This window comes from Peromyscus maniculatus, chromosome 18 (genome assembly GCF_049852395.1).
Source record: "Peromyscus maniculatus bairdii isolate BWxNUB_F1_BW_parent chromosome 18, HU_Pman_BW_mat_3.1, whole genome shotgun sequence".
Lineage (NCBI taxonomy): Eukaryota > Metazoa > Chordata > Mammalia > Rodentia > Cricetidae > Peromyscus > Peromyscus maniculatus.
In genome coordinates this window covers 45,355,810-45,367,790 of record NC_134869.1, presented here as the reverse complement: position 1 = coordinate 45,367,790, position 11,981 = coordinate 45,355,810, and the positions used below count along the sequence as shown (strand labels likewise).

Here is an 11,981-nt window from a genome sequence, read left to right as displayed (position 1 = left end):
TCTCTTCCAGAAATTCTCTGATTAATTGACCAAATACAGCAATTATTTTTTTTTCCAAAAACACAGTAGGTTTCTGCTTCTTCTATTAAAATCTTAAATTACAAAGTAAAATAAAATAGAAGCATAAGGGAATTCTTTCCTTCTACAAATATAGACTGACGCTGAGGTTTTGATATGGTGACAAACTGTTGCATGGATTTTTCCCACGACATAGTAAACATCTGACAATCTAGAGATGACATTTTTACAGAAACCTCTTCAAACACACCTTTGTCTTAACAAAGCTCAGCACTTAGCACTTGTGTCAAAGGACAGATTTCAGCACCTTAGCTTAATGACCCGAACAGCTTTATTTCTATTTTAACATCAAGCAGCACTTCCTCCCACTACACAGAGTGAGTGTTCTAATGGGCTGCGCTCAAGAGGTTGACCCTGAACACAGAGAAAGGGAAAACAGACCACACACCCCCACCCCCTCAAAAACCGAGAAGGACTGGCCATTTCAAATATTTGCCTTGTAAACTGGGGGCCTGGGGGCAGCAGGACTGAACGCAACTGACTGGTTAATATTTGGCTTCTTTTGTGTGAGATTAAGGTGAGAGGGGAAGGCATTATCTCACCAACTGAAACCGGCCTGCTTGGGAAATGCATTTGATTATCTCCGTAACCTTGCTTTCTCGAGGCAGACATGCAGCTCATTTTCACTCTTGGTGACCCAGACATTCTGGATTATCGTTAAGATCCAACCACACAGTATCATGGGTGACTCCATTTTGACTTTTCAACTTGGTCTAGTGGGGACCACGAAGCTTAGACCAGAAAAAAAATGCCTCTTTTATAATTTTTAACACTATTCAGGGTTCAGAACATTCACTGGGGATACAATTATTATGTAATACAAATGACTGAGCAACTGAAAATAACTCCACTGTGCACTCTCCACATTACCTCAATTTCTTAAAAAATAATTTGTTAAAGAATAAATGTTCATGAAGTTGTTTGCTTTATCTATTAAAGGGTGGTAATAATACTCAATCTTATACATAGAAAAGAACACTAATGTCAATAAATAAGCACTATTAACTGTACCACAAGTGATCACTTGATTAAGCTTCTATATGTATAATATTTTGTTTCAATATAACAAGATAGTCTAAGTAGAGAAATAAAAAATATGCTTATGTTTGATATGTAAAAATTTGGGGGTTAGAAAGGGAAGGGAGAAATTATTATACTGTAATCCTAAAAATTAAATAAAAGCAATTCTGTAATCAATAAATAATTTCACAAAACCTACATGATTGTCAAGAATATGGATAACATATTTTACACTTTTAGTGTCTTTCGTTTACTGCTATTACAATGTTCAATCCTTAAAAAGTCTCTGTGCTGATTAAAATCACATTGTTAGGTTTACAGAATATGCTAGGAAAGGTTACAAAGCTCAAATTCTGTCATCCATTTGCTTTGTAAATATACAAGGTACTTTTTCTTCTCACGAAGTATTGTTTTTATTAAATTGTTTTAACATGTTAAATATCCACTCTTATTAACTCTACCAAAAAGTAAATTTATCTAGAAGTCATTTTAAGGGTTAACATTTGCTGTAGTTGAAAAAAAAATAGCGAGTGTAGCTGGCTTGACTCACCGCACGGCATGGACCTTGAGTCTAGGGCCTTGCACAGGCTACAACTCTTGTGCCACTGAGCCATCCAAGCTTTCTCTTTCTTCTTTTTTTAACTAACAAGAAATACGCCCAGAGAAATCCCACAATTGCAGTTGTACAGTCAACTCTGTGGGCTGTGAGATAAAGACAGCTGTGTTGGCTGCATGTACCTCTGAGAAAGACAAAGGCAAAAGAGCCCTGTTCCTGCTCACTGAGCCCTAGGGAGAACTGGGCAGAAGGTGACTAACCTTTGCCAAGGTTACATGCTCTCAAGAGTAATTCTGGAGCTGCGAGCATGAAAAGGTTTGCTCCTTACAGACCCCCAAGTTTTTAGCACGCTTCAATCAGCTCAGGACAAGAGAAAGAGGACATAGTCTTAGAAAATCTTGATGAATAGCATGTGTGGTCTTGGAACGGGTTATTTAGCCCATGCTTGAATCGTGACAATAAGTTCCTGGCAATAGATTTGTTTATATTCTTATTCCCAAGTTTCACGCAGTCATTGCACATTTCCCTTGTGAGGTTTTGATGTTGTGCACATTATGACTAAATGTTACAAACTGGAAGAATGAGCAAAACCCATGCTTTTCACCTGATTAAAAAGCCTAACAGAGAGCCCAGGTACATATTTTAGAAGGAAATTAGTTGAACAGCAAACAGACAAAAATAAAACAAATGACTCTCAACGTGATCTGATTATCTATTTGTTTTCTGAGTTGTAGTTTTTTTTTTTTTCTCTCTTTGTTTTCTTTCCTGGAAAAAGTACTATACCCTTCATATTCATTGTTCAGAACTCACTGTGATTTTTACATTATGAATTCTAGAACACAATAGAACTCAAAATTAGCAAAGAGCAGAGGGAAACGATCCTAGTTCATTTCCTGAGTTAATTATCCCTCGGAGTCACAACATAAAAGGCATCTTGTTTGTAACTTTGGTATCAAGGACAAGAAGAGAGCTACCCGTTAAATTTGCATCATGGAATCATCCCTTTAAGGTTTCAACATATCAAAGGAAAATAAAACAGGGTGGACAAAGATGTTAAAAAGATATGCAAGCATTCTACCACCTCAGAGCATCTCTCCTTCATGGAAGTCAATAGAGCAGAAGCACGAAAAGGTGACTTAGGCGCAGGAGAGGTTTAGGTCCCTTCCTTCTTTGGTTTTGTCGGGTCAATAGTACACCACAGCATATTCAGCTAACAGACGGGCAGATTCAGAAACAGTGCACCTTCCCATCTCAGAACTCGTGATTTCACAGAACTCCGTGGCATCGCCCTCAGCATGGACCAGCCCCGCTGCCTTCTGTCCCACGCCCCAACATTCTGCCAGTGACGCAGCACGAAGTCCAGACTGGCAAAAATGATGTCCCCGCTACCTTACGAGATCAAAGATTCCGACCCCACAGACTCACCTTTCTTTCTTTCCTTTCATGGGTGCCTTGAAGTTCAATAACTGTAGTAGCCTCCAATTTTTATCCATCCATCTGTCTGATTACAGACCACACCTGCCTACCTGCCCAACCCCCATGGAAATTCCAGAAACTTTTTTTTAAATAAAATATAGTATGATCAGAGTGTGCATTCCATGCACTGTTACAGGCAACAGCACCAGGATGCATACACATCTCAATGTCCTTTGGGTCTTTAATGTCATTTGTAAAATGAGGAGCGGTTATTTATACTGTTTTTAAAAAACACACAGGCATTCACCCTTAACAAGGTATCCACAAGTTAAGTTAAAGACTGCTTTAGACAGACTGTCTCAGACACATCACCTCACTGGGAGTGAGCCGCTTCAATTCTGAGAATGATTTAAATGAATAAATTAGTCAGCTCCTAAGTCATTCTAAGATATTTTGGTAAAAACCTCTTTTTACTGCTATTTTAAAGGAAAGCATAAGCCCTTGACCTGATGACATCAGAAAATAGCAATAAAGAAATGTAGGGCCAGCCAGATGATTCAATGAATAAACTTTCCATAAAAGCTTGATGACCTGAGTTTGATTCCCAGAACCCAGAACCCATGTAGACATGGAAGGAGGGAACCAACTCTGGAAAGCTGTATTCTGACATCCATATCAGTGTTATGTCACATGTATATCTCACACACATACCTACACACCCATGTGCACACAGACACACACAAAATAACGTTAAGAACTAAAATTCAACTTTCTTCAATAGAAGATAAGTGTATACATATGACAGATGCCCAATGTGTCCCTGAACCCTAATCAGAGAAGCTTCCTCTTACACTAGGGTAATTAAAACTGGACCGAGTGCAAAGAACGAGAGACTTGAGAAGAATCAGCCACAAATGAAGCAGCTACATCACGCCTCTCCCTCAAGCCTCGGGGAATCTATGCAGAAGACGGAAGAGAAAGGCTGTGAGCTCCAGAGATGAGGGATGGCGTCAAGGAAACAACACTGTGCAGATAAAACAGGACTGATGGGAACTCACAGCGACCGTGAGAGCATGTCCAGGAACTACACAAGTTCAAGTCAGATGTAAACCACAGCACAGAGAAGGGGAAGTAGATACAAGTACCACCTCCAGTCAAGAAAACATTTGTAACCTGTAGTTTCTGGGACGGGAGAAGTCAGTTGTCATCAATGGAGTGACACTGGGTATATCCACCCATGCTTAGCAGTAGTCAGCCAACAGAAATGGGACTCTGTGATGTTTTTTTTTCCTTCTTTTTTAAAATAAAGAGAAAGAACATGCACTTAGGGGTAAGGAAATGGAGGAAGATCTGGGAGGATGTAGGGGAAGAGAAAGTATAAGGTCAAACTATGTTGTATGAAATTCTCAAAAACATGTTAAAAAGGGAAATCTAGTAAAAAAAGGATGAAAAGTAATGCAAAGTCATACAGGAAACACAGTTAACAGGAGTTTTAATCATGCCTGAAGCTTGATAGCAATACACAAATATAATAAAAATAATAAAAATAATAATAATAATGCCATAATTAAAAGTAAACTTTAAAAATGAACATTATTATAAATTTACACACGAGGACAGTTAATGGAAATTATAGCATACCTGAGGCTTGATAGGCTTCAGTGTTATCTTCCTGTCTGCTATTTCTCTGCGTAGACTAGATCTCCTTGCTGAACCCCTAGCAACAAAGGACAAAGGCCTCCTTTGCCTTGAATGGGCCATGTCACCAGCCCAGAGTCCTCCCTGGGTCTCTTTGTCCTGCTTTCTCACCTGTTTCCCTACATAGTCTAACATAACCCACTGCTTGCAATTCTCTGCACTATAGGACTGGGGTTTCAGGTTCCCAGTTTTGTTATAGATATTGGCTTTTACTTATCAGTGTGGACTTCCAGCCTATTCTTACCTTGAACAAGCTGCATAACCAGAGTTTCAGGCTTACCACCTACCTAGTGTTTTCACATAGTTTCTTATGCAAAAACATCTGCTAAAACAACGCTATAGTCTATTCTACATTTAGATGCTGAATTTTTCAAGAAAAGGGAAAAAATCAAAAATACACATCCCCCCAAAAAGCTAAGCAAGGGTGGTGAGGTCATCTCCATGCTCCTTTTCAGGTGTCTTACTTAGGAGAGATGAAATTGGAGGCGAACACTGTGATGCCTTTTCTAGGACAGATTCTCTCTCTAAGAAGAGAAAGCTGAGCTTGGAGATAAATTCAAATTAAAATCTCCACTTGATTATGTATTCAAACCACATTCTCTAGTGCAACACCAGGTTTAAGAATTGAGTAGATGCATCTGAGAAGCTAGCTGAATCTGCCTTTTTTCCTCCTTGTGCTTAATTAATTAGTTTAGCCAACATTTAGTGGGTGGCTAGCGTACAAAAGCCATTATGGAAAGACAAGGAGCGATGTCAAGGTAAGTAAGGCTGGTGCTCTTTTCTCTTATATGTGCTCTCCTTGTGATGAATATAGATGTGTACAGAGCTACCCAGCCAGAATTATTAAAGCTATAATAGAGGCTTAGTCTTAATTGAGTCATCAATGTCCTGTAGAGCCTGGTAGGATTTAATTCAGCAGCACATGCATTCACACAGACTACATGTGTGATAGCAAGCTCATAAAACCATGTACTACAGGTGTCTTCTGTATCACAAAGCTTCTAAGAAATGCTAGGTTCTGATTCTCTGGATGATATAAAAGAATCATTTCCTCGTATCTGAAAACATCATCCTCTCTGACCCAACTTTTTAGGGATGTGTTAGCAAATTTAATGACTTAGTCTTGACAGGAACTCTCAATTCGTTGTTCTGAACCACATGAGAGGTAGAGGAAAACAAATACTAGGTTTGAATTTTTTCCTAGGTGTGAGACACTGCCCATGGAATCTGGAAACTGTTGCTAGGACTATAGGTTGCTCTCCACAGTCTGGCAGCAAGGTCTCATTGCTAAAGAAAACACCTACACAGCTCGTTGAACATGCAGAAGTCAAGCTGGTGTCCACAGAGAGCCTTCACCCATACTTTCTAGTCTCTTTGGTACAGGAAGGCACCCTGTAGGCTACCAATAGAGAAATATAAATATGAAGGCGGCTGCAATCTCTTTGATCTACAACGGTGTCTTGTATGCAAGATATGATACGATAGTGCAATGGGGGCAAAAAGCTTGTGGGAGTGACCAACCAATATCTGATTTGAGTAAAGGCCCACTCCATGAGATCAAGTCCTTATCTGATACCACTTGAGTGACCAAGAACCTGAGACTAGATAGGCCAGGGACCTAGGGGGAAACTACTACTGTTCTAAAAAGAAAAAAAAAATCAACAAAATGACTGGAATGACATTCTGCTGTACTCATGGATCAGATTAATAAAGTAAATATAAAAAAAAGATAGATGTTGCCTGTGTAGTAGATGGAAACTAACAAAGTGACAGACAGCTGGACATTGTCAGGGAGTGAGAGACTTTGGAGCACCTAGTCCTAAATGGGATGTCTTCATCAGAGCCTTCCTCTCAAGCAAGACTCAGTGATCTATGCAGAAGAAAGGGTGGGAAGATTTTTTTAAGAGCCAGAAGTGATGGACGACTTCAAGGAAACGGCCTCTTCCTGACACAAGAAGACTGATGCCCATACGAACTCTCAGGAGTATTCAAGACTGTAGCCATACAAGGCATGCACAGATTCAAGATAAACAGAGTCACAACATTGAAAGGAGAAGTGGATATGGGCTTTCACATCTAACCAAGAAGTTATATGCAACTGATGCTTGCTGGCAGAGGGAAAAGTCAGTTTTGTTCAGTAAAGTCTCACTGGGTATATCAACCCATACCTCAGGGAAGGCCCCATGCCCAAAAGTAGCTGGGCAAAACAAAACTTACTTAATAGTATTTTTGTAGAATTTTGTCTCATTTTTGCTTTGCTTGAGCATTTTGTTGTTGTTGTTGTTTTATGTTTTTATGTGTTTATGTGTTTTTACTTGTTTATTTTGATTTTAGTCTCTCTCTGTCGTGTGTGTGTGTGTCTGTGTGTGTGTGTGTGTGTGTGTGTGTGTGTGTGTGTCTGTGTGTGTGTGTCTGTGTGTGTGTGTTATGTTTGTTGTTTTGGAGAGAAAGAGAAAATAAAGAACATGAAGTTGGGTGGGTAGGAATGTGGGAAGAATCCAGAAGGAATGGAGAAATTGGGGGAAGAAGAAAATGACCAAAATACATTGCATGAAAAAAAACAAACAACAACAACAACAACAAAAAAGACACTGCCCAAAATGTTTATCAGGCCACTTGTTCCTGAAAGGAAAAGCCCCATTTGCTCATTAGCCCTGATGTAACCCCACAAGATCAGCATTGTAAGTCTAGAAATGAGGACACAGTGACTGTGTGTGGCAGAGGAGTGGTCCACTTCTCACAGGGATGAGATAGCTGCTGCCTGGGCGCACAATTCGGAAAGAGGGCCAGAGAAAAAGAAGTCATACTGAGGAATGGAATATGCCTGACACTTCCTGCTAACTCCTAACTCATTGCAGAGGCTTTTTTTTTTTTTTTTTTTTTTTTAAATTCAGATGGTTCCTCTCTTCTTTATTGTTCTGTTAACTTCCGGGTTTAAGTTAAAGGGGGAGCAAGGAAGAACAACGAGGCAGGCTGATGAATCAGCCAGAACCAACTGGTGCCTAGCCTAACTGTCATCAGAGAGGCTTCACCCAACCAACTGATGGGAACAGAAGAGACCCACGGCCAAACATTAAGTGGAGCTGGGGAATCCTGTGGAAGGGAGGGGGGAGGATTGTAGGGCCCAGTGGAGTCAAGGATACCACGAGAAAACCTATAGCATCAACTAACCAAGGCTCATAGGGGCTCACAGTGACTGAACTGACAACCAGGGAGCCTGCGTGGGACTGACCTAGGCCCTCTGCACTTACGTTATGGTTGTGTAACTTGGTCTTTCTTGTAAGATTCCTAACAGTGAGAGCAGGGAATGTCTCTGACTCTGCTGCCTGCCTTTGGGGGCCCATTCCTCCTCTTGGATTGCCTCATCCATCCTTAACAGAAGAGGAGGAGCCTAGTCTCACTGCAACTTGATATACTTTGGCTGGCTGTTATCCGTGAGCGGCCCGCCTGTATCTGAAGAGAAACAGTGGCAGATGAGTGGATTGAGTGGCGAGCAATGACTTGTATAGACTTCAAACTCATCTTTGAGGCTACCAAAGGCCTGTACATGTCCACATCATCAGTGCTTTGGGGAAAGCCCCTCGGAGCTCCGTGACTCTCAGCTGTATTTAGGTAAATGAGATATGAATTAGGAAGTGTTGGAAAAGTGAATTGTAGCGTGAAAATGGAAGGACTTGCCTGAACAGTACCACAAATATGCCAGCTCTATTTGAGAACAACACAGAAATCTCATTTAGCCCACAGCGCAGTGACATTGTCTGTTTCTTAATCACACACCAAACAGACTCGTGAGTAGAATGTCTAAGTCCCCAATTGAAATAAGTGGCTTCCCTCATGCTTCAGATCTCTGGGTAGTAGAGAACGTGTTTTGTTTTGATTTTTTTCCCCTACAGAATGCAGGGGGTGTACAAAGACAAGCACAGACAGGCTGCTCTGTAAGAGTAATGCACAATTAAAAACAGTTTGGCACACACGGCACGGTACCACTGGCCTGTGTGGGGGAAGCTGGAAGGAGTAGACAGATCTTACCACACTGGTAACTCTGCTGAGTGCCTCTATCCCACTTCAGGGATCACTGGGGTTTCAGCCCTGTACCTGGAAAGCCTCGTACAGATACCACTTCTCCATTACCATTTAGGATGTATGTATCTCATGTTGGCTGAATAAATTAAAATATGTATCTTGCCATATATATCTTATGACCAAGTTTCTAACAGATTGACCAACTATGTTTCTTACCTAGAGAGCTACCACCATTGCCAGATGAAGAACATCTCTACCCATCCACCTAACAAGCACCTCTTACAGTACATCGTGGAAAGCAACATTCTGCATACATTTCCTTCACTTTCAAAACATTTCTTATCTAGGCCCCTTCTTACAGGATGTTATATACTTGCTGGTGCCAAGATATCTGCATGCTTGAGCAGTGACATCAACACAAACAGACTAGCTATAAAGAGGCTAAGACAGAAAGGTAAGTGATTCCCATGAAAGGAAGCATTGCAGTCTGCTAATTATGTTTAATTAATATTTAACTCATTAATATTTGTGATAGTCCAAACAAGGCAGAGAATGACTTAAAAGCATGGCATTTAAAAAATGAGGTAATATCACATTGTGCTGTTAACAGTATTTAGTTTCATTAAAAGATGTCTAGCCCAATGGCAGCCCCCTCCTAAATTTTGGACACCATTAGGTCTAATCTTTTTTAAAAAAGAGAGTAAATTTAGGGACATATTACTTAAGAAATAAATACAACAATCACAACAATACATTTATTTGGCTTCTAAGATCTGTCAAATTTGCTCCAAGTACTTCAAATACACCAAAACAATTTTTGATACAGCCAATAGGAAGAAACTTGGTAATGTTCTTATTTTATAAATTAAAAATACTCTATTGAACAGATTTTAATCAGGAAGCAACAGAGCTAAGAGTTGAAACCAGACAACAGAGGCTATGGTCTGAGCTCTTAACAATGAAGATGATGGAACATGCCAGGGAAGTGTATCCACCATGAGCCACATAACCTATGACAAACATGCTCAACAAGCATAATCTGTTAGGGGACAAAAGTCAGGATGAGAGTCAAGATCTCTTCCTGTTAAAATATCCAATTCAACAAATGTCATGATTCAGGGAAACAGACAGACGGCAATACACTGCACATCAAAGGAACTCACAAGGCAGATCTATGGACACTCTCTTCTGAGTTCACGGTGCCCGGATAACCTTGTCTGGCTCCAGGAAAGTGTCACATCCCACGTCTGACTCCTGGAAGTATCAACAAGAGAGTACGCACTTAAGTATCGCAGCACATGTTAACCGGAAGGTGCGCACTTGTATGTCTCAACTAGTTCTACCACTCAGCTTTCTCTTGCCTCGGCTATAATTGCTGCGGACTTTCTCTAAACGCTGTAATGTGATTTAAGTTCTCCAGTAGGCATGGAAGGATCGTTTAGCTCAGTGAGCTCGTACCAGCAGCAGCAGCAGCCCTGTGTTCTAACTGCGGTGACCCCTCTCCTGTCTTCTCTCCCTGCTCAAGTTTACACAATTAGAGGTTCTTGCAAAAAGTTGTAGATTCATTTCAATCGACCGCCATTGAACTTTTATAATAATGTTCTTTCCTCCTCAGAGTGGTGATTCCCTGTACTTTTAGTACGATAATGTATATGAGAGTGTACATGTGTTTGCAAACTGAAAACTTGAGATTTCCATAAAAACACAAGAAACTCCACTGATATTAACTAAAAACCCAAAGCAACATTTCAGTAAGACATTAAACAATGTTCCGGAAACACCACAGAATATAATTAAAATCTGACCATCTATATTCCTTGATTCTGTGGAATTTGTAACAAAATTTTCACTTCTTTGTCCAATTCACTTAACTTGGAAAAGGGAAAAGAAAAGATACAATAGTATCTACCCCCAAATCATAACTATTAATCAAATTAATGTTTTGAAAATATCTTGTGTAGTAATTATCAATGAAATAGTCATAAAATAAGTCACCACTATTAATATTTGTTACTTAAGCAGAAAAAATAACTATTTAATATAAAGGAATAAATACAAAATCCCTGCTGATTCTCTATTTGAAAAATAAGACGTATGTAAATGATACATTTTTTTGATTACTAAAGCAATGTAATTAACTTTCAGGTGTGACTGAGAAGATCAGACATCTATAGCTGGTCAGAGAATGCTTACTCTCCCAGGAACAAAGATAAGAGAGGACAGAGGTATATGATCTCTGCAGTTAGAGCTGTTACATTTTCCTGACCTGGTCAGAGAGCACTGATTGACCATGTAGTGTACACAGAGGGGGATTCAACAGGCAATCTGTTCACTATATAAATTCCAAGATTATAATAACCAGATTTCTTACACAATATTGTCTTCATGTAGTTAAAAAAAGGAAGTCTTGCAAAATATGTCAATTCTATATGCAAAAGCCTCCTTGTCACAGTAATTAAACTCACTTGATTTTAAAATGCAGAGTAAAATACAATTCACCAAGTTACTCCAATTACCATGTTATGATGAGTAAGACTGACATATTTGACTGAGTATTTAAAGCCATAACATCTACTAGGGTTGACTTCATGTTTTCAGTGATAGCTATGGAAACACGCCACTTTTGAATTTATTCCATTTATAGATATGATGGTTTACTGGACTTCTGGATTTATTTCACTTATAAATATGATGGTTTATTGATATTATGTTACAATTCACGGTTGTCTACATATTTATGTTACTTGCATCATGATCTTAAAAGCAATAGTGCCCATATTTTGATTCTCAAGTGAGATAAAAAAAAAACTACTAATATCTAGGGAAAATAGTAATACCGAGAATGAGATAAGGAAGTTTTCCTTTTTATTTCTTCCTTTTCTCTCAACTATAAATTTTTAAAAATGAAACGTAAGATAGCCGGGCGGTGGTGGCGCACGCCTTTAATCCCAGCACTCGGGAGGCAGAGCCCGGCGGATCTCTGTGAGTTCGAGGCCAGCCTGGGCTACCAAGTGAGTTCCAGGAAAAGGCGCAAAGCTACACAGAGAAACCCTGTCTCGAAAAACCAAAAAAAATGAAACGTAAGAAATTTGCTGATTTTCATCAGTAACTTTGGGTTCTTAGTTCTTCAATTTACATTATTTTGTCATATAGAAGTAGGCTGATAAAGCCTTTTTATTTGCATTAAGAT

General features: G+C 39.5%; 1 protein-coding gene across 7 annotated transcripts in view; it reads right to left on the bottom strand.

Moving 5' to 3' along the window:
- Slc16a7 (solute carrier family 16 member 7) overlaps positions 1-11,981 on the bottom strand; it is a 162,524-nt gene that overhangs the window by 103,176 nt on the left and 47,367 nt on the right. For 5 of the 7 annotated variants that reach the window (XM_076554145.1, XM_015992221.3, XM_076554144.1 and 2 more), the window contains one exon: positions 9,955-10,045. The exons of 1 other annotated variant lie outside the window; for it this stretch is intronic. The gene's annotated coding sequence lies outside the window, so the exon portion shown is untranslated. Of the gene's footprint in view, positions 1-1,648; positions 1,761-9,954; positions 10,046-11,981 lie in introns of those variants that run through there. One more of the 7 variants, XM_076554146.1, reaches the window with a different exon arrangement.